The sequence below is a fragment of the Coregonus clupeaformis genome, chromosome 13 (genome assembly GCF_020615455.1).
Source record: "Coregonus clupeaformis isolate EN_2021a chromosome 13, ASM2061545v1, whole genome shotgun sequence".
In the NCBI taxonomy this organism is placed as follows: Eukaryota; Metazoa; Chordata; class Actinopteri; order Salmoniformes; family Salmonidae; genus Coregonus; species Coregonus clupeaformis.
The window spans coordinates 17,001,954-17,029,338 of record NC_059204.1 but is presented as its reverse complement, the minus strand read 5'-3'; the positions used below and the strand labels follow the sequence as shown (position 1 = coordinate 17,029,338).

Below are 27,385 nucleotides of genomic sequence, written 5' to 3'. Positions count from 1 at the left end.
CAGAAAAATATGTTTCTTTCTGCCTTTGCATCTCCAGTATGTGGCACTGTTTTCAGTTGTATGGCATATCTTGCCGCCTACTATACACTAATGTGCGGTTGAAATGATCTGTTTATTCTGTATTTGAATAACTTATTGATGACGTCCCCTTGTCTGATCTTTGACTTGCGTTATACCTCCCGGGTGGGTTGTTTCCACAGACCCTCTGTGATTTCCTCAATAGCCTACTCTTCCTCCCTATTACATTGACAGCTCTGTCCATACATACAAAACAACCTGGAACTCAGCTATTTTAAGTCCCCCCCCCCCCCTCTCCCTTTTTCTTTCTCTCTCTCTCCCTCTCTCTCTCTCTTCACTCACAAATAACCTACTCTCTCTCTCTCACTCAAACACACACACTTTCTTTCGCCCATTCTCTCTCTCTTCCTACTTGGTCGAGCTCAAAAGAAGGAGACATGACAGAATGACAGGATATGGATGTTTCAACAAGATGTGGGGTGAAATGTGAAATTAGCAACTCATATTCGTCTCCCCTATGTTAAACGACAACCATCGGGAAACCCGGCGTAATTGTTAAACAGAATGAATTAATAAGAGCAGCGTCTATTAACAAGGTAGGCTATGTAAATGTCTTATTTTTCCTCTGCACGTTAGACTGGTTTTGTGGTGACTGAGAAATTACGGATAATATAAGTGGGGGAGTGGGTGATTACATAACACATTGCACCGTGCTCCCTTTTTATCTTTCCTAATTTTTCCAAGTGCATGAGAGTATCGAGTTATCCATTACATTTAAGTCATAGCATTATGCTTATTTTTCTGAAAAAGCAACAGTCGGTGCACGCTTTGAATTTGAAATCATAACAACTCGATCGTTAAAAACATGAACTGGAGGCACGTGAATAGGGAACAGTGGAAACTACAGAGGGTTTCCACATGCTCTGTTATCCTTGAATTCGAATTTCTCAGACATTATTAACAGTAGGCTATTTGAATAACTGTGTGTGCTTTATCAGAAGAATCAGTCAATAAACTATTCTCATAGCCTACATCTGTGTAGCCTATTTAGCCCATAGGTCTATCTTCCACAGCATATTAAGCACTTTATTTTCCTTGAGGTCTCTGGGTTAATTGTATTGCCAACCTTTCTAATAATGTTAGTGTACCATAAAAAAAAAACATTTCACTGTCAGTAATTGCATTTTCCATTAAACTGCGTCTTGTTCTTCCAAACACAGCGCTAACACGTCTTGATGTTGTAGAATATAATATTATTCTAGTGCGTGGCATGCATGAGTGCCGAACGACCATCTGTAGAATCATTTGTCATTACATTTGTGATCAAGACAATAGAGCATTTTGGGGCCAAAGCAAATGCTGAAAGGGCCGGATCGGTGAAGCATTGTCGCTAATAAAGCGATACCTATTCTATTCTGGATAAAGAGCTCCCTCCATCTCCATGGCGACGTGGAGACGTGGATACCTCACATTCAAAACCATGGATTGTGCGCGCAGCTTTCTCGCTGGAAAGGGATCAGTTCGATGGCAGGACAAAGCGAAAGGTAGAGCGCTCGCACACCGTGCTGAAGGAAAAAAAACGATAGGGTCTGTCTTGGGAACGAAAAGGGGAACAATTCTGAGACACAAGTTATCTTCCTAGGAAAGAAGCCGGGTGAGTGAACCGAGTATTGTGAGCAAAGCCTGTTGCTTAGTCTAGGCTATCATATCCTGAGAAAAGTCTGTTTTTTAGGCTATAGGCTACGCTCCAGTCTGTTGCCTTTCTGCGACGGCGCAGTTTACCAAAACATTTCCAATAGCCCACAGTGATTTCCTAACTAACTCACTCGGGTGCATTCGTTACACCTGGAAACATTCTTAAGCGATTAGCTAGCATACACTTCACATCTATAGTGATTGACAACATAGGCTACGTAAATGGGCTGATGTTTCAGAGATGGGCTAACATTGAGTCGAGCGGCTTACCTAGGCCACCTAGGTAGCCTGCAGGTCGTCCTACTTGTAACGTGGCTTAACCCAGAAAACAGGCGCGGAGGATTGAACCAGTGTCTATGTGTTAGAGACCTCTCTAACGCCCATATAGCTCAGATTCATACTCCCAATCCCCAGCTCTGCAAGTGTTAGGGCCTATAATGTCAAAATACGTTCGTTGATCACCAAATAGGCTATGGAGTTTCGCTGAACAACTATATTTACTCAAATTACGGCATCTTCCAAAAAAGGTAAGCTATAAATAAAAATGTACAAGTAACCCGAAAAAATGTCTCTTCGGCACCTCCAATGTCGCTTACTGAGCTGTTGTAGACTTCCGACCAGTTTGTTGCAGTAATGAGTGCCGAATATGATTTTTTTCGGTTGCTTGTACATTTTTATTTAGACCTTTTTTGGAAGTACATACCGGCCATAGTGGGAGTAAATGAAGATAGTTGCTCAGCGAAACTCCATATTTGGTGATCACCGAACGTTTTTTGACATTATAATGATTGTAGAGCTGGTGAATGGGAGTTTGAATCGGAACTTTCTGGGCGATAGAGAGGTCTCTAACGCACAGATACTGGTTCAGTGGAGGATAATTAAAGTGGGCTGGTAGGGCATATAACATGTAGGCTAAATTGATACTTTACGATTTTGCTTACAATAATAAAGCTGTTTTGGTCCATCAACTTTCTGAAACTTCCATTTTAGTAGGCTACCATCTTAGTAGCCTATAGCCTAAATCAATTAAGACCGTCGCACATTTCGCACCTGGCAGCTTCATAATAGGGAGGCCTACTGAATTGGTGTTGATATGCATTTTCTACTTCTCACTTAGTATTGCAGTTGCCTGACAAATTTAGCAAATGGACAAAAGCCCACGCGTCAATTTACAGCACTTCTCCAATAGCCCAATGAAATCGTGGAAACAGTTTCAGGACCGTGGACAGCGAAACAGCGCAGGCTCCTATTAGGCTCTCTTACATTTTACATTTTACATTTTAATCATTTAGCAGACGCTCTTATCCAGAACGACTTACAATTAGTGAGTGCAACTTCCTTCCTACGTCAGCAATAAATGTTTTAAATCATAAAACGTCTTGACTATCCTCAGTTTAAAGTGTTATGCATAAACATAGGCTACAAGCAGGCCTGGTAATGTAGCCTGAATGCTGTTTGTCTTGGATAGGCTATTATTAGGATATCATGGTTCGACTTATCAGGCTGCCATATTGCTTTGTCAGGCACTGTTTTCTAAGGAAACATGTAGCCTAGCCTAAATTAAAGTTACGGTTGCTTATCCCAATGCTATATCCTATGCCTTCACATGTAGGCTAGCAGAACAGATAGCATGCATTTTAAATGGATGATATGATTTTGTGGAATGGAGTAGCATGTTACGGGAGACCCCCCTAGAACGATGCCACCTCATCCTGTAGGCCTAGGCCTAGGCATATTGTTGTTATTTCTATTCTTTATTATTATTACTTTTTATTATTACTATTTGTATTTATTTATTACAATGTAGCACTGTATGCAATGCAGTTGTAACATTGATGCTTTGGCAATATTTACTCAATGTTTGTCATGCCAATAAACAGTGGCGTTAGTTCAGCTATAGAAGAATGGCGCCGAAGGAGATAGCTGCCGTTTTACGGGCTCCTAACCAATTGTGCTATTGTGTGTATTTTTTCGCGTTATTTGTAACTTATTTTGTACATAATGTTTCTGCCACCGTCTCTTATGACCAAAAAGAGCTTCTGGATATCAGGACAGCGATTACTCACCTCGTACTGGACAAAGATTTTCTTTAATGAGTCAGACGCAAAGGATTTTCTTCAGACTCCCAACAAGGCCCAAATCCCTGTCATTCACATGAGAAAGAGGCAGAGATATCTGGGACATAGGTCGGGGTGCCTTGTAAGGATCCAACGGTGAGTGCGTAATCTGCCCCTACCATCAGTCGTATTAGCCAACGTACAATCATTGGATAACAAAATAGACTAACTAAGATCACGGATATCCTACCAACGGGACATTAAAAACGGTAATATCTTATGTTTCACCGAGTCGTGGCTGAACAACGACATGGATAACATACAGCTGGCGGGATATACGCTGCATCGGCAAGATAGAACAGCTGCCTCTGGTAAGACAAGGGGTGGCGGTCTGTGTATATTTGTAAACAAGCTGGTGCACGAAATCTAATATTAAGGAAGTCTCAAGGTTTTGCTCTCCTGAGGTAGAGTATCTCATGATAAGCTGTAGATCACACTATTTACCAAGAGAGTTTTCATCTATATTTTTTGTAGCTGTGTATTTACCACCACAAACCGATGCTGGCACTAAGACCACACTCAATGAGCTGTATAAGGCCATAAGCAAACAGGAAAACGCTCATCCAGAGGCGGCGCTCCTAGTGGCCAGGGACTTAAATGCAGGGAAACTAGGGTAAGGCAAAGTAGAGTGGGGGGGGGGGGATTGATTCCCCTTCCCCCTCCAAGGATCTTTTTTTAAAGTTGAAGTTTACTGCATTTCTACACAATTTAAAAAATGCCTTTTGGAGAACAAAAAAACACCAACAAAAAAACACCCCAGCCATTAATTATCACCGCAATATTAGGTTTAAAGGTACTGTATGTGGAACGGCGTGTACAATGTCAACCACTACTCAAGCATAGATGTACTAATTTACTTGTGGAACGGCGCATACAGTGCAACATGAAATAGATGCATAACACACACTATCTAGTCACAACAAGGCCGACTTCAAATGCCGACTTCAATGTGAAAGTAACTGGTGCATTAAACAGCTGACCATGAATGCAAACTATGCCAGATAAATCATACACATGCATGTGTATGACCCCTTGTCATACACATGCAGTGGTGTAGGAGTCCCCCCCAGTGCTTAATTTGTAAATCGGGAGGTTGCGGTACCTCCACAACGTAGCAGCGCAACAGACAGAGTGAACCACCTAGTAGCCTTCTATCTATGGTGGTGAAATGGACAGCGCTCTCCAAGGTGCTGATTAATTCAAAGCATTTTAGACGTCACTGCAGAACACCCGCCATACTTATAGCCTATAGTATGCCCTCATACTCGAGTATAGCTGTTGGGCTTACACAAGTCCGAATTTCTTATAGCCTAATTTTTAAGATATCAATGTACAGCAAACATTTTTGATGTCACGGCAGAACACCCACCATATGCACAAGACCCGAATTTCATATCATTTTTAAGACATTAATGTAGCAGTAGAACAAATATCACAATATCGGAATATAACTTCAAATAAAATTAATCAATGTAGGCTACAGAAGAACACACATATGAGAATATATAGGCCTTCTGCCTACATTACGTGATAATATGAAGCGCATATTCAGATTAACTTCACAGTACAGAACAAGTTTGTAAAGGAAAAAGACGTTCCTACCTTAGTTTTCAAAACCTCCCACAATGACTCTCCTCATGTCAAGTCCATTTAAATCCTGACAGTCAATTTCTTGCTCCAAGTGATGAGCGGGCCTGTGGCTGTGACGTTTAGCCTCCTTGTAAGGCTGTACGGAAAACATTGGTTGTAGTGTCCCCCCTCCCCATTTTTTTTGTGTTAACTATAACCTGGGTGTCCTCTTTAGCCTTGTCTACAATGCTTGCTGCCAGTAAATGCGCCTTGGTTCGGGCATGCTCAAAACCCTTTTTTTCTGAGGGCTCTTTATTGTTGTTTTTTACGTCGGTGGCAGAGGATGTTACTGTACATTCCCACTCTTTTGCTAGTTTAATCCCTCCAGTCTTTTCTAGACACAAGCGCCCTACATATTTGCATGTTGTACAGCCCGGCTTAGAATTTTGCATGACAAGCCAGGCACGGGTTATACGTTTGCTTGTTCTTGAACTGAGCCTCCATCCAAATTGCAACTGCGCCGACCACTTCGTCGGTGGATATACTGTCACTGTCTTGCTCACAAGGTGGTAGGGGCTCCACCACAAACTTTCACTTAGGACCCCCAAAAGGCTAGAGCTGGCTCTGACTGCATTTGTGGGTATGGATGTGGGTAAGCAGACCCAAGAGCCACTGCGGCCCCTCATGGTGAGTTCAGATTTTTTGGTGGCTCCCACCCCCATCAAAGTTGCCTATCCCTGGTGTAGTGGGTGTATTGCATGTGTTAACTTCATGCAGGAGAGAGGCAGCCGTGATGATACCCACGGACAGACAAACAGGCAGAGAGGGAGAGAGAGAGGCCACAAACAAACAGGTAAGATAGTGAGAAGTGTCTCTCCAAGCTCATAGAGTTCATAGACTGATGATCTGTCATAGTGTGAATAATTCTGAATGATCATATATGACCTCTGATGACATGATAGCAGGTTAATGAGCATTTAAATCCTGCTTTAAAACATGCCCCCAGACCTCTGTAGCAAAATGTGTCCCCCTCAATGCCAGAGTTGCTCCTACGCCCCTGTACACATGCATTGAAATAAAAGGCATAGGCCTACATCAAAGGACTTACTTAGGCATACAATTGACAAGGACACATGAAGACAAACAAACTCTACCAAAGAATGACGAAAATCACAAAATAAAAAAGGAAAATCCTTTTTAAAGGGAGCTAAGGCTCCTTGTTAACTCCGAGAATATTGATATTGCAACATAGTAGCCAATGAGGGTGCGGCTCTGGAAAATGTGTTCCCCGGCCAGCTTGTCACTGTTTTATATAATTGTTGTGCCCACACAGCAGTTAGAGTATCTGGGTGCTCATTAAATAAAACATCCACACTATAGCTAAATAACTTAGCAATATTTAATGAAATTTTTCCAGCAAGATTGATCTGTTAGAATATGTCATTTTAATTCAGGAAGATGGACAAGCAAGACTGATAGAATGAGAGGTGGAAATGCATTATACCAGAGACAGGAAGGCTACAGGTAAGGATGAGGGATGCAGGCAGAGGATAATGATGAAATAGACCTACAGCAAGAAGTTAAAAGAAGTTAGCAAAACTAAGTAATCATTAAGGATTTTCATGATCTCAATTATCATTATATCACTGCATGACAATGCACATCAAATCAAATGTGTATTTGTCACATGCTTCATAAACAACAATGAAAACATGAAAAAGAGAGAAATAGTAGAAAACATATATAAAATATTAACACAAGGAATAAATACACAATGAGTAATGATAACTTGGCAATATACACGGGGTACCAGTACCGAGTCGATGTGCAGGGGTACGAGGTAATTGAGGTAGATATGGACATACAGTGCATTCAGAAAGTATTCAGACCCCTTGTCTTTTTCCACATTTTGTTACGTTACAGCCTTATTCTAAAATTGATTAAATTGTTTTTTTCCCCTCATCAATCTACACACAATACCGCATAATGACAAAGAAAAAACAGGTTTTTAGAAATGTTTGCCAAAAAAAATAGTTCTATCTTGGTTTCATCAGACCAGATAATCTTGTTTCTCATGGTCTGAGAGTCCTTTAGGTGCCTTTTGGCAAACTCCAAGCGGGCTGTCATGTGCTTTTTACTGAGGAGTGGCTTCCATCTGGCCACTCTACCATAAAGGCCTGATTGCTGGAGTGCTGCAGAGATGGTTGTCCTTCTGGAAGGTTCTCCAATCTCCACAGAGGAACTCTGGAGCTCTGTCAGAGTGACCATCGGGTTCTTGGTCACCTCCCTGACTAAGGCCGTTCTTCGCCGATTGCTCAGTTTGGCTGGGCGGCCAGCTCTTGTAAGGGTCTTTGTGGTTACAAACAAGAACACTGTGTTCTTGAGGACCTTCAATGCTGCAGAAATGTTTTGGTACCCTTCCCCAGATCTGTGCCTCGACACAATCCTGTCTCTGAGCTCTACGGACAATTCGGTCGACCTCATGGCTTGGTTTTTGCTCTGACATGCACTGTCAACTGTGAGACATTATTTAGACAGGTGTGTGCCTTTCCAAATCATGTCCAATCAACTTAATTTACCACAGGTGGACTCCAATCAAGTTGTAGAAACATCTCAAGGATGATCAATGGAAACAGGATGCACCTGAGCTAAATTTGATCTCATAGCTGTTGTGACATGACTTTCATTATAGTGATGATTATTATTAATTGAATAATGACCTACTATGTTTAATTGTTACTAGATTAAATTAGTAATGTAACAATTAACTCATTAGGAATTTGGGGCACCACGGGAACAGTTGTTTAATGAGTTACCGTTTCCCGAATTAACTCTAAAGATATCTAGATATCTCTTATCATTTAACAGTCATTTATTAATTATTTACCTCATATCAGTATCATTCTGAAAGTCGTAGACTCTTTAAGTCTGCACGAACCCGGGTCTTACTGATCATTCTGTACCACACAAATTGATTTAATTATTTATTTACTAACTAATTAAAATGATAACACAATATACAAACACGTACACGGTATAGGTAGTGATTAGAAACTTAATACAATAAAAAAGGGTCCCTAGCGGACTAACAAATTATGACACTTGTTGTTGTTGAGAGAGAGAGAGAGAGAGAGAGAGAGAGAGAGAGAGAGAGAGAGAGAGAGAGAGAGAGAGAGAGAGAGAGAGAGAGAGAGAGAGAGAGAGAGAGAGAGAGAGAGAAGAGAGAGAGAGAGAGAGAGAGAGAGAGAGAGAGAGAGAGAGAGAGAGAGAGAGAGAGAGAGAGAAAATGATAGACAGAGAAAGGATTTTTGTGTCTAGGGAAATAGAAAGCATCTAGTTAGTCATTTAAAGGTTACATCTACAGATAATATTTTACTATGGCCGTAAGACAAACCATTATTAGAACAGCTACTCAGCCGTAACATTGATTGTTAGTGGAAGCAACTTTGTCGTCTTCACCTCGTGTTGATTTTCAGGGTCGGGACCAATTTGGACAAAAGCTGCAGCTTGAGGTCCGTCTGATCTGATAATTCTTATCTCAATCTTTTATGCACTCTGGTAAAGAGGGGCGTTTCCGTCATACTGACACGCTCTCTGAGCTCCCTCGGGCGTGGCTAGTTACGAGGCAAAAGTATTATCACTATGATTTTGTTAGAAAGCTTAAATCACATTTCTATCTTCACGAAAACATTGTCTTCCTCCTTGATATTTTCTACACAAGGTAAAGGATGTAAACCTGATATTCACAGTGTAAAAGCTCTTCAAGTCACAATGTTTTCGTTATAACGCCTTTATACCATTTTTTATGACATCACAAAATATACATTAATTTTTCATCATTCCCCATGTTTGGATGTTGAAATATATTGTCCCAATGTTCATTGTTGGATGTTGAAGTTTTTGGGCGGCAACAAGTCTCTGAAACGAAGGCATTCCTTTCACCATACTAGACTGCCAGAGATAGATTCTCTTCCTCTCTAATTCATGGCAGTATTAAGGTGTCAAGACCGGCACAGCCGGACATTTGTCTAATGTCATATCTAGGGCTATCCTACTTGAAGGTGGGTAGTTAAGGCACTCTCTAAAATGGCACCCTGAATGACAAAGCTTCCATTGGTGGCACTACAGGGCTGACCTAGTGAACTCTGGGGAAGAAGCTGGGGATGCTGTGGATGGGTCACCGGATGGGGTTTTGGAATCTATTGCCAGTTTTCAGAAAATCGGGATTGCTTCCGTCCCACAGATCATCCTAGCATGAGACCTCAATAGGTCTTCCATTGCGCGTGTGCTCCTGTGTACATAGTATGTGCACACGCCAAGGACAATAAGACCAAGGATCATGGTAACAGTCAGGATACTGTCCGGCACCGTCCAAGAGCGGTTAGTTTGGCGCTACAGCGTTCTTTGCTGGTGATAGTGTTTGCTAGGACACAAGTAGTGGACGTCTTTGGTTAGAGTTCACATTAACAGGTTAGGGGTGAGTTAGAAATCTGGATTGTGTTCCTGATAACTATGACTGGAGGTGTGATGATTTTCACATTGGTGTTGTTGCGCCAAAATCCTACATTTAGAACTGTTTTCAACCTATAGATATTCTCCAGTTCAACAAACGGCAGCGTCAGTAAAAATCCCACTTAATTTCGATTAACATCAACGTGTATTGGAATGGCAGACCCCAGACTATAGGCCAGGTGTGACTGTAATGGCTTTATCATGGTTGTGGTAGCTGAGGTCAATATGTTGTGCACCATTGAGAGGGGCTCTAGATATGAGGGGATTCTATTCATGGCCAAGTGGTCCATAGAAGGGCTAACTTCACGGAGAAAATCCTCCAACAACAATCGAACCAATTGGACATGGGCATAGTGATGGTTCATGACCTCTACTAGCTTGCCTACCGACAGGAGGGTTTTGTTCAGGAGAGTTGCGTGTGTGTTTACCACCAGAATAGTGTCCTGGAGAGACCTTCCCACATGCTGCAACCTGAGTGCCTGTGATTGCATCTGTTGCTGGATAAGTGGCATCTCTTCAGTAATCTCCCTAGCATGTATTTTGACCGTGGCTAGCCTGACTGCGTTGACGGCAGTGGTACCTAGAGCAAATAGTGACCCTACGGCTGCACCTATTGAGAGTAGTGCCCAGAGGAATTGTTTTTCTCGCCTGGGCTCTGCTAGTTCTGACTGGGTGACTGTGAACTTTTGGAGTTGGGCCAACATGTGGGCAGTGTCTAGCTGAGCGTGCTTAACTGCCTAGGTGGTCCAGTCAGCCCCGGCCCAACTCATATGTACCGCAGGGGAAATGTGTTGGCGGTACACGTTCTCTGCATCTAGGCGGATCGATAGTGCACATACCCCTAAAGTGGTGAGTGTCGTCTGTGGAACCAGGGGGTGGCAGTTAGCCGCTTTTGAAATGTTGTTGAACATTTCCAAACTGATTGCAGATTTTTCGGACCAGGTTGCCAGTATGGCATCCTCAACCATTGTGCCATTTAGGCACACGCTGCCTATCAGTGGAGGGCGGTATGTATCGGCTGGTGAGTCACCCAAGCTAAATAGGAAAACCTCATGTTCGGTTAGTTTCCAAGTTGAACTAGTCACCCTGTCATCTGCCACAAATGGCGGACTCATTACCAAGTTCACTGGGTGTATGTCAGTTGACGACGCCAAACCATCGTCATTGCATTACTTATTGCATGTAGTCTTCGATGAAGGTGTCAGCGGAGTTATTGTGATTTGTGACAAGATTTGTTTGGATTTCAGTCTATTAAATCATAGTAAATCCATCCCAATCAGCATCTGCTCAGTGTCAATGCTAGTCACGTACACAGGGTGGACAAGTGACACGCTTTCGAAGTTCAGTTTTAGTAGGATACGCTTGGTAAGAGGCGAGGTAGCCTGAGTGAAACCTCAAAGTTTAGTGTCGCAACATTCTGTTTTTAACCACTGCCCTTTTGAGTTCATCCAGCAAAGTTTGAGATATGAGGGAAATAGTCTAACCCGAATGTATCAGTGCATCACAGGTCAAACAGTCCTCTAAGACAGCGTTGAGGTATGGCCTGTTCGAGTCGGTTTTTCTTGTCATATCGCCAACAAAGTGGAGTGGGTTGGCAGAACGGAGTGGTGAGTTATCTGTGTCGATTTTTAAGACAGTTTGCTGTACTTCGTGACCCAGTGGGTCCTCGATCGGAATGGGAGAGGAATCAGCTGTTGCAACGCTGCTTACCTTGTGCGTCGCAACATCTATATCATGGTCTCTAGACATGGGCTTGTGTCTAGATCGAGCGGGCCCTGGACTGGGATTTGAGTGAGGGCGGGGTTAAGGTGAACGTTTCCGACCTCGCAAATGGTGCTAATTTCGGGGGACCCATTCTCCGGCAATTTCACACCTAGTCATGGTGACTTATCTTTTCTCCCTTTCTCAATTTTTATCCACTGCAGTACATCTCTTATCAGAGCTTCTAAAGAGCTTTGGGTAACGTTTTGGTCGTCATTTAACCCTTTGTTACTCTTGTTACGCGTGTTACCCTTGTTCCCTGACCATTTGTGAGGGTTAGATGCAGGAACGTAGCGGCCAGATCGACCTCTGCGGGGCCTGTTTGGTTGGGGACGTTCTTTGTAGCTATCATTACTGTGGTGGTCATCGGTGTGGTATGTACGTGGTAGCCGCACACATGGTGCGTCATCTTTTTCCGCTCCTGTCCCTGATGCCACACCCTCCAACTGGAGTGATGCACCCCCCCAATCTTGAAAACCGAAGTGACCGGGCTCTTAGCCTGGCCCTCTTTGGATGCATCAAAAGCTGTGCTCGCAAGCTCTCGGAGTGCCGAGATTGGCAAACCAACGTGGGCAGTAGTGCCCAAGTAGTTAATGAAGTTGGGATACATGTTTGACAGAAACATTTGTTTGAATGGTATTAGCTCTTCCATTCCTGTTTCAGTGAGCATGCCAAAGTAAGCTGAACAAAGCCTATGATAGTAGGCTTGTGGGTGTTCATTCCGAGCTTGTTTGACAGTGTTAGCTAGCGAGCTGTCATGTTTGCGAGTCGCAGAACCACTGAATTCTATTTTCAAAGCTGTGGCAAGTTTAGCGTAGTCGTTTTGCACTGTTGTAGACGGATGAACCTTGTCACGTGTCTGTTGGATGTTCGCTTCAACAGGTAAAGCTTGTCAGTATTCGTAGAGTTCGGGTAGCCATCCAAGGCATCCTCTATGTCTGCAGAGAATGTCTCAGTGTCATTTGGCTTACCTGGAACGGGGTCAAAGATGCAGATTTTGTCAAGGCGTTCCGCGCCAAGGACGCGGGGAGCGTCTGCTTCCTCCCGTGGGGAATTTTTGACCAAAGGGCCAAGAGGAAAAGCCTGATTGAAATGTTGTTGGGGAAGAGGCGCCATGTTACTCTGGGCCCGAACGACCAAGATGAAAAGACTGAGGGACCCCTAAGAGAGGTGAAGTCTGAAACCTCCTGTTGTCTACACTCCTTCCTTCCCCAGGCTCTGGTTGCGAGCTTGGTTGCTCGGTTGGGTAGTCATGCGGTAGCGCGTGGCTGTTCTGGAGTTCCTCCAGATGGTACCTAAGGGTGATGTTCTGCTGCATTACAGAGTCCACTTGGGAGCTGAGGGTATTTATTTTCTACTTGTGAGTGTTGCAGTTGCTCCGTTCGGCCTCATACGTATCTTTCTTGGTTTGCAGGGAGAGGTCTCGAGTGCAGAGCGAGAGATTCATTGATGAGATGTCCTCCGCTTGCTTAGAGGTCAAGTTTTCCAACTTCCTCACCTGGGTTCTCTCATCGTTCATTCGGTCAGCGACTTCAATGAGTTCCGCTGTTTTGTCATCCAACTTGGTCAAGGAGTTCATTAACTGATCGTCTTTGGTCTGCAGCTTTTGGAATAGAACATTATTGCTCTGAGTGGTGTCAAGTTGGTCACCCTTGTTTTTAGCTAGCTCGTCAGATTCATCTAGTTTTGCGTGGACTTCATCGTGTTTACTGTTGGCTAAATTGAGTTGTTCTTGTAGAAAACGGATTTGTTGGTGAGTTTGTGCTCGTTCTTCGTCATAAGTGTTTGCCAGATCTTTTAATTGATCCGTTCTCAAATGCAGCTCCTCGGCTAGCAGCATCTTGTCTTTGTCGGCTTTTGTCATTAGCTTCTGGGTTCTCTCCACCTGTCCCTTCATCTCAACAGTTTCTTGCTTGTGCTTCTGCTGAGCACAGCGGTATTGGACCAATGTTCATCTCTGCTGGTGGGCATAGTTCAGGGCTAAACTGAAGAGAACCTTTACAAGGCCTGTGCCTGCCGGCCTATTTTGGAGGGCATCAGTCACGATATCTGCAGTTTTTTTGCTTATGGCATTGTGCTCTAACATTCTCAATCCTTCTGCATAGTTTGGATTTGCATCGCTGCTGAGGTCAGCGATCAAGCTTTCTGTGGGTGAGGGTTCACTTATTAGCAGGGGAATGGATGGCACCCCCTCTGATAGCTTGCTCATTTTGCTGATTATTAGTTGTTATTAGTAAACTTAAGTAAAATGTTGGGTTTTGACTCGTTGGAAGCTGCAAAAACGATTTTATTCGGTTTACAGATGTCAATGAATCATCAATACTGGATCAGTAATGTTGTAGTTGGCTTTTAACGAACTTGCAAAAGCAATTTTAATTGATTAATCAATGTTATTGATTAATCACACCTGTATAGGCTATCTGGGAATTAAACTATAATGAACCTGATAGCATTGTTGAATCTAGGTTAATATGGCATAGTTGAAATTGTCTCCTTTGTTGAACCAAATCAATCTGGATCTTATCCAAATGATCAACCTGAAAAGGTATGTTCGGCAATTTAACTTATTAAATTGAATGAGACAATGATATCCAATTATTTGAGATTTGCTGGATATCCTAAGTGTAACCAATAGTTCAAATGTGAGTATACATTCACCACCAGGGTACTTTTTCCTAAGGGTTGGAACCACATGGGATTCCCGTGAAGGCGGGACTTCCGTCAATGCTGGACCAGTACTTTTGGAGTTGGCCCAATGAGCTTTGCAAAAGCAAATTGAATTGATTAATCAATGATAATGATCAATCATACCTGTATAGGCTATCTGGGAATTAACCTGAAAAGCGTTGCTGTATCTAGGTTATTGTGGAGAAAGTTTAAAATGTCACATTGGTTTAAAGAAATACATTTGGACCTTATCCAAATGACCAACCCTGAAAAAGGTTTGTTTGGAGATTCACCTTCCCGGTTAAATCGAATGAGACAATGATATCCAACCAGTTGAGATTGGATTGATATCATACAGTGTAACCCGTTGTAACAGTGGGTTAAGAGTGTGCCCTCACATTAATTGTTTCAAAAACAATTACTGGCGATTCTTCACCACCAGAGGTCGCTGATCGCAGAAAGCTGAAATCAAACGGGAGTCCCGAGGGGCGGAACTTCCGTTGGAACAAAGGGGGGAAAAAACAAAGGGTCCCCTTTAACAAGAGAATGGGTTTATTAATGACGTCTCACGTTAACCCTTTCGGCGATTCTTTTGCTAGCAATGTTTCACCAGAACACACGGAAACATAAAATAAATGTTTTTGCCGTTGGTCTTACTCATGCTACTGAAGCGCGATAAACAGAGAGATAATACTTTGCTTCGGCCAACAACTATATCTTCTCAAATTTCTTAAATTGACTGGCCCATATGTCCTAGTTCAAGAAATGAATACTGACTGAGTCTACTCGCTTCTGAAACGCGAGAGACAGAAATAGTACCACGGTTGGCTCAACTTTGTCTATTTCTCTTGATAACTGCATTGGCTGGCTCATATGTCCTAGCTCGTAGCATTAAGTAAATCCCCTACACACTGACTTTTCGTCAGATATACAACACAGGAGTCAATCTCTCCCTACTAGTATCTGGATGAAAAGGGACCACACACATGCCACTCTCAACATCAATCCTGCCTACAGCGCTATTGGTGTACAACGTATCTTGCTACACAATTCCTATAGACTGAATTCAACAGTAAGGCCTAGTTCTATCTTAGACTCTTTGCACGGGGGCTCTAATATGTTGTGACGTGACTCATTATTGTGATGACTAGTATTTATCGAATAATTACCTACTATGTTTAATTGTTACTAGATTAAATTAGTCATGTATCAATTAACTCATTAGGAATTTGGGGCACCACGGGAAAAGTTGTTTAATGGGTTACAGTTTCCCGATTTAACTCTAAAGATATCTAGATATCTCTTATCATTTAACAGTCATATATTAATAATTTACCGCATATCAGTCTCATATCAGACTCTTTAAGTCTGCACGAATCCGGGTCTTACTGATCATTCCGTACCACACAAATTGATTTAATTATTTATTTACTAACTAATTTAAAATGATAACACAAGATACAAACACGTACACGGTATAGGTAGTGATTAGAAACTTAATACAATGAAAACGGGTCCCTAGCGGACTAACACAATATGACACTTGTTACAAAAGTTGCCGAGTTAAAGAGAGAGAGAGAAAACACTTGGATACACATGGACCTACGCTCACAGTAATCCTAATACTTTGCCCCGAACTGCCGCCTGTTTGGGAAGAAAAGCAATGCAGGTATTTACGTGTTGGAGGTCTTCGTCGTGTATCTCTGTTGGACCCAGGCCTTCGTGGGAAGGGGTCGATTGGGCCTTCTCTTTTGGATTGCCTTTTAGATGTAAGGCTCAGATTGTCCACAAGAAGTCACAATGTCCTTCTTCTTAGTTGTCTGTTTACTTTCACTCGTTCTGGAAGTGGTCTTCTGAGGATGGCTAATCAGCCGTGTCGATGATCCCCTGTGGGGTGATGAGAGCAGTGTAGTAGACGATAGCTTGAAAAGAGTAACAGGATGGTCGCACTTAAATTCACCTTCTTAGATACAGTACTTAGAACAGCTACTCAGCCGTAACATTGATTGTTAGTGGAGGCAACTTTGTCGTCTTCACCTCGTGTTGATTTTCAGGGTCCAATTTTTTCGGGACCAATATGGACAAAAGCTGCAGCTTGAGGTCCGTCTAGTCTGATCTGATCATTCTTATCTCAATCTTTTATGCACTCTGGTAAAGAGGGGCGTTTCTGTCATACTGACACGCTCTCTGACTACCTCGGGCGTGGCTAGTTACGAGGCAAAAGTATTATCATCACTATGATTTTGTTAGAAGGCTAAAATCACATTTCTATCTTCACGAAAACATTGTCTTCCTCCTTGATATTTTCTACCCAAGGTAAAGGATGTAAACCTGATATCCACAGTGTAAAAGCTCTTCAAGTCACAATGTTTTCGTTATAACGCCTTTATACCATTTTTAATGACATCACAAAATATACATACATTTTCCATATTCCATTTCTCATCATTCCCCACGTTTTAGATGTTCCTTTCACCATACTAGAGTGCCAGAGATAAATTAGAGAGGAGGAGAATCTATGGCAGTATTAAGGTGTCAAAACCGGCACAGCCCCCCGCCCTACCCCTCTGTGGGTAAGAGGGTCTGGTTGTTTTCGGCCATTTGCCAAGCTGATGTGAGGCCTGTGATCCTTACCCAGGGAGAGTCATAACATTGCAAAGGGTCTGAATACATATGTAAATAAGCTATTTCAGTTTTTTATTTTTAATACATTTGCAAACATTTCTAAAAACCTTTTTTCGCTTTGTCATTATGGGTTATTTGTAATTTATTCTGTACATAATGTTTCTGCCACCGTCTCTTATGACCAAAAAGAGCTTCTGGATATCAGGACAGCGATTACTCACCTCATATTGGACAAATATTTTTTATTCAACGAGTCGGACGCGAAGGATATTCTACAGACACCCGACAAGGCCCAAATTCCCGTCATTCGCATGAGCAAGAGACAGAGATATCGTGGACGAGGTCGGGGTGCCTTGTAAGGATCCGACGGCGAGCGAGTAATCTTCCTCTTGTACAATCATTGGAAAACAAAATGAACGACCTAAGATAAAGGATATCCTACCAACGGGACATTAAAAACGGTAATATCTTATGTTTCACCGAGTCGTGGCTGAACGACGACATGGATAACATACAGCTGGCGGGATATACGCTACATCGGCAGCATAGAACGGCTGACTCCGGTAAGACAAGGGGTGGCGGTCTGTGTATATTTGTAAACAACAGCACAAAATCTAATATTAAAGAAGTCTCGAGGTTTTACTCGCTTGAGGTAGAGTATCTCATGATAAGCTGTGGACCACACTATTTACCAAGATAGTTTTCTTCTATATTTTTCGTAGCTGTGTAATTACCACCACAAACCGATGCTGGTACTAAGACTGCACTCAATGAGCTGTATAAGGCCATAAGCAAACAGGAAAACACTAATCCAGAGGCAGGGCTCCTAGTGGCCGGGGACTTTAATGCAGGGAAACTTAAATCCGTTCTACCTAATTTGTACCAGCATGTTAAATGTGCAACCAGAGGAAAAACAACTCTAGACCACCTTTACTCCACACACAGAGAAGCGTACAAAGCTCTCCCTCGCCCTCCATTTGGCAAATCTGACCATAATTCCTGTTTATAAGCAAAAACTAAAGCAGGAAGCACCAGTGACTCGGTTAATAAGGAAGTGGTCAGATGACACAGATGCTAAGCTACAGGACTGTTTTGCTAGCACAGACTGGAATATGTTCCGGGATTCTTCCGATGGCATTGAGGAGTACACCACATCAGTCACTGGCTTCATCAATAAGTGCATCGATGACGTTGTCCCCACAGTGACCGTACGTACATACCCCAACCAGAAGCCATGGATTACAGGCAACATCCGCAATGAGCTAAAGGGTAGAGCTATGCCCTCCGACGAACCATCAAACAGGCAAAGAGTCAATACAGGACTAAGACTGAATCGTTTCGAGGCAAGCAACACTGAAGCATGCATGAGAGCGTCAGCTGTTCCGGATGACTATGTGATCACGCTCTCCGTAGCCGATGTTAGTAAGACTTTTTTAAGCAGGTCAACATTCACAAGGCCGCAGGGCCAGACGAATTACCAGGACGTGTACTCCGAGCATGCGCTGACCAACTGGCAACTGTCTTCACTGACATTTTCAACCTGTCCCTGACTGAGTCTGTAATACCAACATGTTTCAAGCAGACCACCATAGACCCTGTGCCCAAGAACACTAAGATAACCTGCCTAAATGACTACCGACCCGAAGCACTCACGTCTGTAGCCATGAAGTGCTTTGATAGGCTGGTCAAGGCTCATATCAACACCATTATCACAGAAACCCTAGACCCACTCCAATTTGCATACCGCCCCAACAGATCCACAGATGATGCAATCTCTATTGCACTCCACACTGCCCTTTCCCACCTGGACAAGAGGAACACCTACGTGAGAATGCTATTCATTGACTACAGCTCAGAGTTCAACGCCATAGTGCCCTCAAAGCTCATCACTAAGCTAAGGACCCTGGGACTAAACACCTCCCTCTGCAACTGGATCCTGGACTTCCTGATGGGCCGCCCCCAGGTGGTAAGGGTAGGTAACAACACATCTGCCATGCTGATCCTCAACACGGGGCCCCTCAGGGGTGCATGCTCAGTCCCATCCTGTACTCCCTGTTCACCCATGACTGCATGGCCAGGCACGACTCCAACACCATCATTATGTTTTCCGACGACACAACAGTGGTAGGCCTGATCACCAACAACGATGAGACAGCCTATAGGGAGGAGGTCAGAGACCTGGCCGTGTGGTGCCAGGACAACAACCTCTCCCTCAATGTGATCAAGACAAAGGAGATGATTGTGGACTACAGGAAAAAAAAGAGGACAGAGCATGCCCCCATTCTCATCGACGGGGCTGTAGTGGAACAGGTTGAGAGCTTCAAGTTCCTTGGTGACCACATCACCAACAAACTATCATGGTCCAAACACACCAAGACAGTCGTGAAGAGGGCACAACAAAGCCTATTCCCCCTCAGGAGACTGAAAAGATTTGGCATGGGTCCTCAGATCCTCAAAAAGTTCTACAGCTACACCATCGAGAGCATCCTGACTGGTTGCATCACCGCCTGGTGTGGCAACTGCTCTGCTTCCGACCACAAGGCACTACAGAGGGTAGTGCGTTAGGCCCAGTACATCGCTAGGGTCAAGCTTCCTGCCATCTAGGACCTCTATACCAGGCGGTGTCAGAGGAAGGCCCTAAACATTGTCAAAGACTCCAGCCACCCTAGTCATAGACTGTTCTCTCTGCTACTGCACGGCAAGCGGTACCGGAGCGCCAAGTCTAGGTCCAAAAGGCTTCTTAACAGGTTCTACCCTCAAGCCATAAGACTCCTGAACAGCTAATCATGGCTACCTGGACTATTTGCTGACATTGAAGGAGAGGTTGTTTTCCTGGCACAACACTGCCAGGTCTCTGACCTCCCTGTCGGCTGTCTCATTGTCGTCGGTGATCAGGCCTACCACCGTCGTGTCGTCTGCATACTTAATGATGGTGTTGGAGTCATATGCGGCCACGCAGTCATGGGTGAACAGGGAGTACAGTAGAGGACTAAGCACGCACCCCTGAGGGGCCCCGTGTTGAGGGACAGTTTGGCGGATGTGTTGTTGCCTACCCTCACCACCTGGGGGTTTCCATCTTTCCAGGTTTCCATGGCATGCTCAGCGCATTGTTTTCCTCCCTAGGTTAATGTGTCCTCATGTTCTGTGAGTGTGGTGCTGGTAGTCCAAGGTGCTGGTGACAGTGAGCAGTTCGTAGCCAGGCATGAGGAGGACTGGAGCCGGGCGCGAGGCTTGGCCCTGACAAGCTCTTTGCTCTGGCCCACCGTGCCTGCCATTGAGTGCTCTCACTGGGACTGCATTTAATTACTGGTCTCCAGCAGGCACTCATAGAGAGCCCACTTAATATTTAGTGACGCCACTGCTCACAGCCAGGTGGTCTTACCCACTGAGTGCTTAAGAGAGGGAGGAGAAAAGTTGTCGATCGGGCAATCCTGTTCCAGAAATAGAATGTAAGATGCAGTCCGGAATCTTAAGCACAATAAATTCATACAATATTGGATTGGATTTGTAATTTTTTGCAGGATGTTACATATCATAAGAAATGGATGACGTAGTACACAATTGGATGACGTAGGGTAGTACACAAAAAAAGGGGTTTTGGAGCACCACTTTCAAAACTACTGGCTGAAATTATACAAAAGATCTGGAGCATCACGTTAAAGGCATAGGAGGCCCTTCCTTGTTACTTGGTGATGTAGGTCTTGGATTTCTACAAAAGTCTCTATTTGTTCCTTGTTTGGCTGAGTATCACAGTGTAAGCCGTCAGATTGTATGATATTAGCATAAGGCTTGAGGGACACTGGATGTAATGTTTTAAAGACCTGCGCCATAGCATGTGCTCCATTGTAGATGATCACGTTTGTGTGCTTGGGCTGTTTTCTCTCCATAGGCAAGCATAAGGGACTGGAAGAGAGGGAGTGAATAGAAGGAGTCTCTCTGGGATTGCTATTTGTTGAGCATCTGTTGCCTGTATTATAAGACTGACTGGCTTTTCACTTGACAATTCCAATTTCTTTCTGCTGAGTCAAGGGTCTTTTCGTAGCGAAGGCAGTCAGGGCTCTTTGAATTACCTTGTTTCCAGCTGTGATGATCTATCCCTTGATGGATGAGAGAAGGGAAGACCGGGCACATGGGAACAATTGCCCCTAATATATAGGGGCAGAGACAGCTCTTTCTCATGCATTAATCTGTACATCTCGCTCTCTGGTTTTCCTGTCTCTCTCTCTCTCTCTCTCTCTCTCTCTCTCTCTCTCTCTCTCTCTCTCTCTCTCTCTCTCTCTCTCTCTCTCTCTCTCTCTCTCTCTCTCTCTCTCTCTCTCTCTCTCTCTCTCTCTCTCTCTCTCTCTCTCTCTCTCTCTCTCTCTCTGTGTCTTTCTCTAAACATGTTGTTTTAACTATTTGTTAGGTTGAAGGGCCAAAGCTTACACGTCGCCTGACATTTGGCTTAATGGACTAAAGTCATCACTTCAGTTCATCGGCTTTGATGTGATTTCTTCACACTGCATTATAGACTGGGGATCAAAGAAAAACGTCTCTCTGCCACTGGGCCATTAAATTGTATTTTGTCTCCATGTCAAGTGGCAATAATTGAATTCAAGAGTGGCTGGCCTCTCAATCAGTGACCGAGTTCTTATGGGTGTTTTGATAAGGGTCTTAGGGGAAATGTCAAACAGGATTCAGCTTCTTCTTGAGGGCCCTTGAGAGTTGAACCGCTCCTGTCAAAATGTCATTAGTTTGATATGACCAGATGATTGATTCAAAGCTTTTTGAGGCTGGTAGTGAGATATGTTTTTGCTGAAAGAGCACAATGCACCGCTTTGATACGTTTAAGCTTATAATAAATAAAAAAGATACATTGTATCTACACAGTACATTGTACTATATGTAGTCCACCTTTTGTGTCTTCTTTCCTGTGTGTATGTGTGTGTTTTTCCTGTGTGTGTGTGTGTGTGTGTGTGTGTGTGTGTGTGTGTGTGTGTGTGTGTGTGTGTGTGCGTGCGTGCGTGCGTGCGTGCGTGCGTGCGTGCGTGCGTGTGTGTGTGTGTGTGTGTGCATGAGCAAGTGCATGACTTTGTGCTTCTGTGTGCAGGTCCTACTTTTGTGAGAGCATGTGTGTGTGCACCTGTGCATGCACTGATATAGGCCTACTGTGCAGCATGTACATAATAATGTATCTGAGTTAGATAGATATCTCCTATCACTTCTGGGCTGTGAGGAAATCCGTTGTAACTCTGATGATGCGTCACAAGTAGCACCATCAGGGCCTGGATTTACCGGGCCAGAGGAAGAGGCTGCCTCACCACAGCGATATGATTGGTTCTGGTGGCCACAGCTGATTAATGGCTTTGTGGCACTCTACTGATTTAGTGAGGGACCGTGGAAATTAACTTAATGTAAAAAGATAGCGAGTGGAAAGGAAGGGCTTAATTGGACAGCTATAACTGCCGTTATGAATTAAGGGCATAATTCATTGCGTATTTTTTTTTGCTTCCTTGGGCGTGAATCATGCAAACTATGGCCCCAGAGCCAGCAGGTTATCAAAAAATATGTGCAGTTGCTAAAAGGACACCTCTCACACTATCAACTTGCTGCTAACAGTGTCAACCCCAGGAAACGAGGACATTTCATTATGAAAACCCACGGTTTAAGAGTTGTTGCGAAGGAAATAGGGATCAGGCCTAGGTGATTAAGATAAGTAGACATCGTGTCTCATCTGGGAGGAAGTGAGAAGTACATGCACTGTCTACCAGATGGCCCCTTATATTAGACCGCAGCCTCAGCCTGCCACCTCTCTGGCTGTCTCTGACGCATTATGGCGGGCAGGCTCATTTCCTCTCCTATGTGATATTATACTGCCCCCTCAGATCAAATCCTGACCCTTGTCAGCCACATAATAAGATCGGCCAGGTTTGATGAATTAATTACAAAGGGTTTCTTAGTCATTGTTAGGAAGGGTTATGATCCGCCCCTCATGTCTCTCTTCTTAAACATTCCTGCCCATAAAGTCCTCTCGAACACTATCCATTGGTTGGACATGAGTCACTCTCTTTTCATATGGATATTACATTTACATTTACATCATTTAGCAGACGCTCTTATCCAGAGCGACTTACACATTGGTGCATTCAACTTATGATAGCCAATGGGACAACCACTTTTATTTATTTTTTATTTTTTTATTTTTTTATTATTATGATTTGTTTGGGGGGTGGGGGAAGAAGGATTACTTTATACTATTCCAGGTATTCCTTAAAGAGGTAGGGTTTCAAGTGTCTCCGGAAGGTGGTCAGTGACTCCGCTGTCCTGGCGTCGTGGGGGAGCTTGTTCCACCATTGGGGTGCCAGAGCAGCGAATAGCTTTGACTGAGCTGAGCGGGAACTGTGCTTCCGTAGAGGTAGGTGAGCTAGCAGGCCAGAGGTGGATGAACGTAGTGCCCTCGTTTGGGTGTAGGGTCTGATCAGAGCCTGAAGGTAAGGAGGTGCCGTTCCCCTCACAGCTCCGTAGGCAAGCACCATGGTCTTGTAGTAGATGCAAGCCTCAACTGGAAGCCAGTGGAGTGTGCGGAGAAGCGGGGTGACATGAGAGAACTTGGGAAGGTTGAACACCAGACGGGCTGCAGCGTTCTGGATAAGTTGTAGGGGTTTAATGGCACAGGCAGAGAGCCCAGCCAACAGTGAGTTGCAGTAATCCAGACGGGAGATGACAAGTGCCTGGATTAGGACCTGTGCTGCTTTCTGTGTAATGTAGGGTCATACTCTGCGAATGTTGTAGAGCATGAACCTGCAGGATCGGGTCACCGCTTTGATGTTAGCAGAGAACGACATGGTGTTGTCCAGGGTTCACGCCAAGGTTCTTTGCACTCTGGGAGGAGGACACAATGGAGTTGTCAACCGTGATGGCGAGATCATGGAGCGGACAGTCCTTCCCCGGGAGGAAGAGCAGCTCCGTCTTGCCGAGGTTCAGCTTGAGGTGGTGATTCGATATCCACACTGATATGTCTTCCAGACATGCAGAGATGTGATTCGCCACCTGGTTATCAGAAGGGGAAAGGAGTGTGTGTCGTCTGCGTAGCAATGATAGGAGAGACCATGTGAGGATATGACAGAGGCAAGTGACTTGGTGTATCGAGAGAATAGGAGAGGGCCTAGAACTGAGCCCTGGGGGACACCAGTGGTGAGAGCACGTGGTGCAGAGACAGATTCTCGCCATGCCACCTGGTAGGAGCGACCTGTCAGGTAGGACGCAATCCAAGAGTGAGCAGCGCCGGAGATGCCCAACTCGGAGAGGGTGGAGAGGAGGATCTGATGGTTCACAGTATCAAAGGCAGCGGATAGATCTAGAAGGATAAGAGCAGAGGAGAGAGAGTTAGCTTTAACAGTGCGGAGAGCCTCCGTGACACAGAGAAGAGCAGTCTCAGTTGAATGACCAGTCTTGAAACCTGACTGGTTTGGATCAAGAAGGTAATTCTGAGAGAGATCGCAGGAGAGTTGGCTAGAGACGGCACGCTCAAGAGTTTTGGAGAGAAAAGAAAGAAGGGATACTGGTCTGTAGTTGTTGACATCGGAGGGATCGAGTGTAGGTTTTTTGAGGTGGGGTGCAACTCTCGCTCTCTTGAAGACAGAAGGGACATGGCCAGCGGTCAAGGATGAGTTGATGAGCGAGGTGAGGTAAGGGAGTAGGTCTCCGGAAATGGTCTGGAGAAGAGAGGAGGAGATAGGGTCAAGCTGGCAGGTTGTTGGGCGGCCGGCCGTCACAGGTCGCAAGATTTCATCTGGAGAGAGAGGGGAGAAAGAAGTCAAAACATAGGGTAGGGCAGTGTGAGCAGGACCAGCGGTGTCATTTGACTTAATAAATGAGGATCGGATGTTGTCAACCTTCTTTTCAAAATGGTTGATGAAGTCATCCACAGAGAGGGAGGAGGGAGGGGGAGGAGGAGGAGGATTCAGCAGGGAGGAGAAGGTGGCAAAGAGCTTCCTAGGGTTAGAGGCAGAGGCTTGACATTTAGAGTGGTATAAAGTGGCTTTAGCAGCGGAAACAGAGGAAGAGAATGTAGAGAGGAGGGAGTGAAAAGATGACAGGTCCGCAGGGAGTCTAGTTTTCCCTCATTTCCGCTCGGCTGCCCGGAGCCCTCTTCTGTGAGCTCGCAATGAGTCATCAAGCCACTGAGCAGGAGGGGAGGACCGAGCCGGCCGGGAGGATAGGGGACATAGAGAGTCAAAAGATGCAGAAAGGGAGGAGAGGAGGGTTGAGGAGGCAGAATCTGGAGATCGGAGGGAGAAGGATTTAGCAGAGGGAAGAGATGATAGGATGGAAGAGGAGAGAGTAGCGGGAGAGAGAGAGCGAAGGTTGCGACGGCACATTACCATCTGAGTAGGGGCAGAGTGAGTAGTGTTGGAGGAGAGCGAGAGAGAAAAGGATACAAAGTAGTGGTTGGAGACTTGGAGGGGAGTTGCAGTGAGATTAGTAGAAGAACAGCATCTAGTAACGATGAGGTCAAGCGTATTGCCTACCTTGTGAGTAGGGGGGGACGGTGAGAGGGTGAGGTCAAAAGAGGAAAGGAGTGGAAAGAAGGAGGCAGAGAGAAATTAGTCAAAGGCAGACGTATGGAGGTTAAAGTCACCCAGAACTGCGAGGGGTGAGCCATCCTCAGGAAAGGAACTTATCAAGGCGTCAAGCTCATTGATGAACTCTCCAAGGGAACCTGGAGGGCGATAAATGACAAGGATGTTAAGCTTGAATGGGCTAGTGACTGTGACAGCATGGAATTCAAATGAAGAGATAGACAGATGGGTCACGGGAAAAAGAGAGAATGTCCACTTGGGAGAGATGAGGATTCCTGTGCCACCGCCGCGCTGACCAGATGCTCTCGGGGTATGCGAGAACACATGGTCAGACGAGGAAAGAGCAGTAGGAGTAGCAGTGTTTTCTGTGGTAATCCATGTTTCCGTCAGCGCCAAGAAGTCGAGGGACTGGAGGGTAGCATAGGCTGAGATGAACTCTGCCTTGTTGGCCGCAGAACGGCGGTTCCAGAGGCTGCCGGAGACCTGGAACTCCACGTGGGTCGTGTGCGCAGGAACCACCAGATTAGAGTGGCAGCAGCCACGCGGTGTGAAGCGTTTGTATGGCCTGTGCAGAGAAGAGAGAACAGGGATAGACAGATACATAGTTGACAGGCTACAGAAAAAGGCTACAATAATGCAAAGGAGATCGGAATGAAATGAACTAAACATCTGGGAAAGTGAGAGAGCGGGGCCTCCCTCACTTACGTTTCACTGAAACACTCAAATATAACTCTACCAACTTCCACTTTAGAAATTATAATTGTTGTAAACCACAGCGGTTCAATGTTTTTTAGGAATACTCTAACTTAGTTTATTCAGCTAGCTAACTTGGTACAGTATTCTTCAGTGAAAACCATCCAGGGCACCGAATCCTATGACGCCATAGCCAACTAGCATGCCAGCCTCCAATAACACGGTTTAGCACCAATACTCGGTTACAACAAACCACCAGTGTGTTAACACGCCAAACAGATCATTAGTGTCCGTGTCTAACGTTGTGTAAAGTTTTGGGTTAGTTTTGACAGTTTGAGTGAGTACGTCGTCATCTTATTCAGCCAGTTAGTTAGCTAGAATAGTTAGCATACTAGCTAGCCATTGCACTCTGCCAACGAACCAACCCCTCCTCCCACAGCACGAAACACACAGAGAGAACCAAGCTAACGTCAACTAGTCATCCATGTCCCGAATTCCCTTGAACGACTCTGGTTACAAGTATGTAAAAACAAAACAAAAATAAATGTAGGTTATAACTTACCCTTAGTAGTTACTGTTAGCCAGTTAAGTGCAAAGCTAGCCACTGAATCGATTCAGCCAGTTCGTGTCTGGAAACAACTATCCACAGTTGCGAATAGTTACCAGTAGCTACCCACTAGCTAGCTAGCTTTATTGGTCCAGGTAGTGGGTTAGCTAGCCTCGTGCTTCACCGGGCTCAGCCGAATACAATACTTACCTACAATAATGACCTACAATAACCTACAATACCTAACTACAATACCTACCTACAATCTAAATACATGGTTTAAGCTTTACTCGACACCATATAAGAAGCCAAGCTTACCTCCCGCTAGAGAAACACAACCTCACCCGACCATTATCCTCCTACATGTACCCAAACATACACACACACACACACACACATACACATCAGTCTCTCTTTATGCACTACAGCCACAAATAGTGTGACACTCACATTCTGATGGTGACCTATGTACTGTATAGCCAAAACACTAATAAGTGTTTTCATAAATATTTTCTGAATCTGGAGAGTGCCTTGGAAGTTTTGGAAATCTGAGGAGTGCTCTTTAATGGATATGTTATATACTGAACAAAAATATAAACGCAACATCAAATCAAATGAAA

General features: G+C 44.4%; 1 protein-coding gene across 1 annotated transcript in view; it reads left to right on the top strand.

The window, feature by feature from the left end:
• The first annotated feature begins 402 nt into the window (after positions 1-402).
• The window catches only part of LOC121579358 (G protein-activated inward rectifier potassium channel 2-like), a 119,582-nt gene continuing 92,599 nt past the window's right edge, over positions 403-27,385 (top strand). Inside the window, exon 1 of the mRNA XM_041893886.2 lies at positions 403-614. The gene's annotated coding sequence lies outside the window, so the exon portion shown is untranslated. The remainder of the gene's footprint in view (positions 615-27,385) is intronic.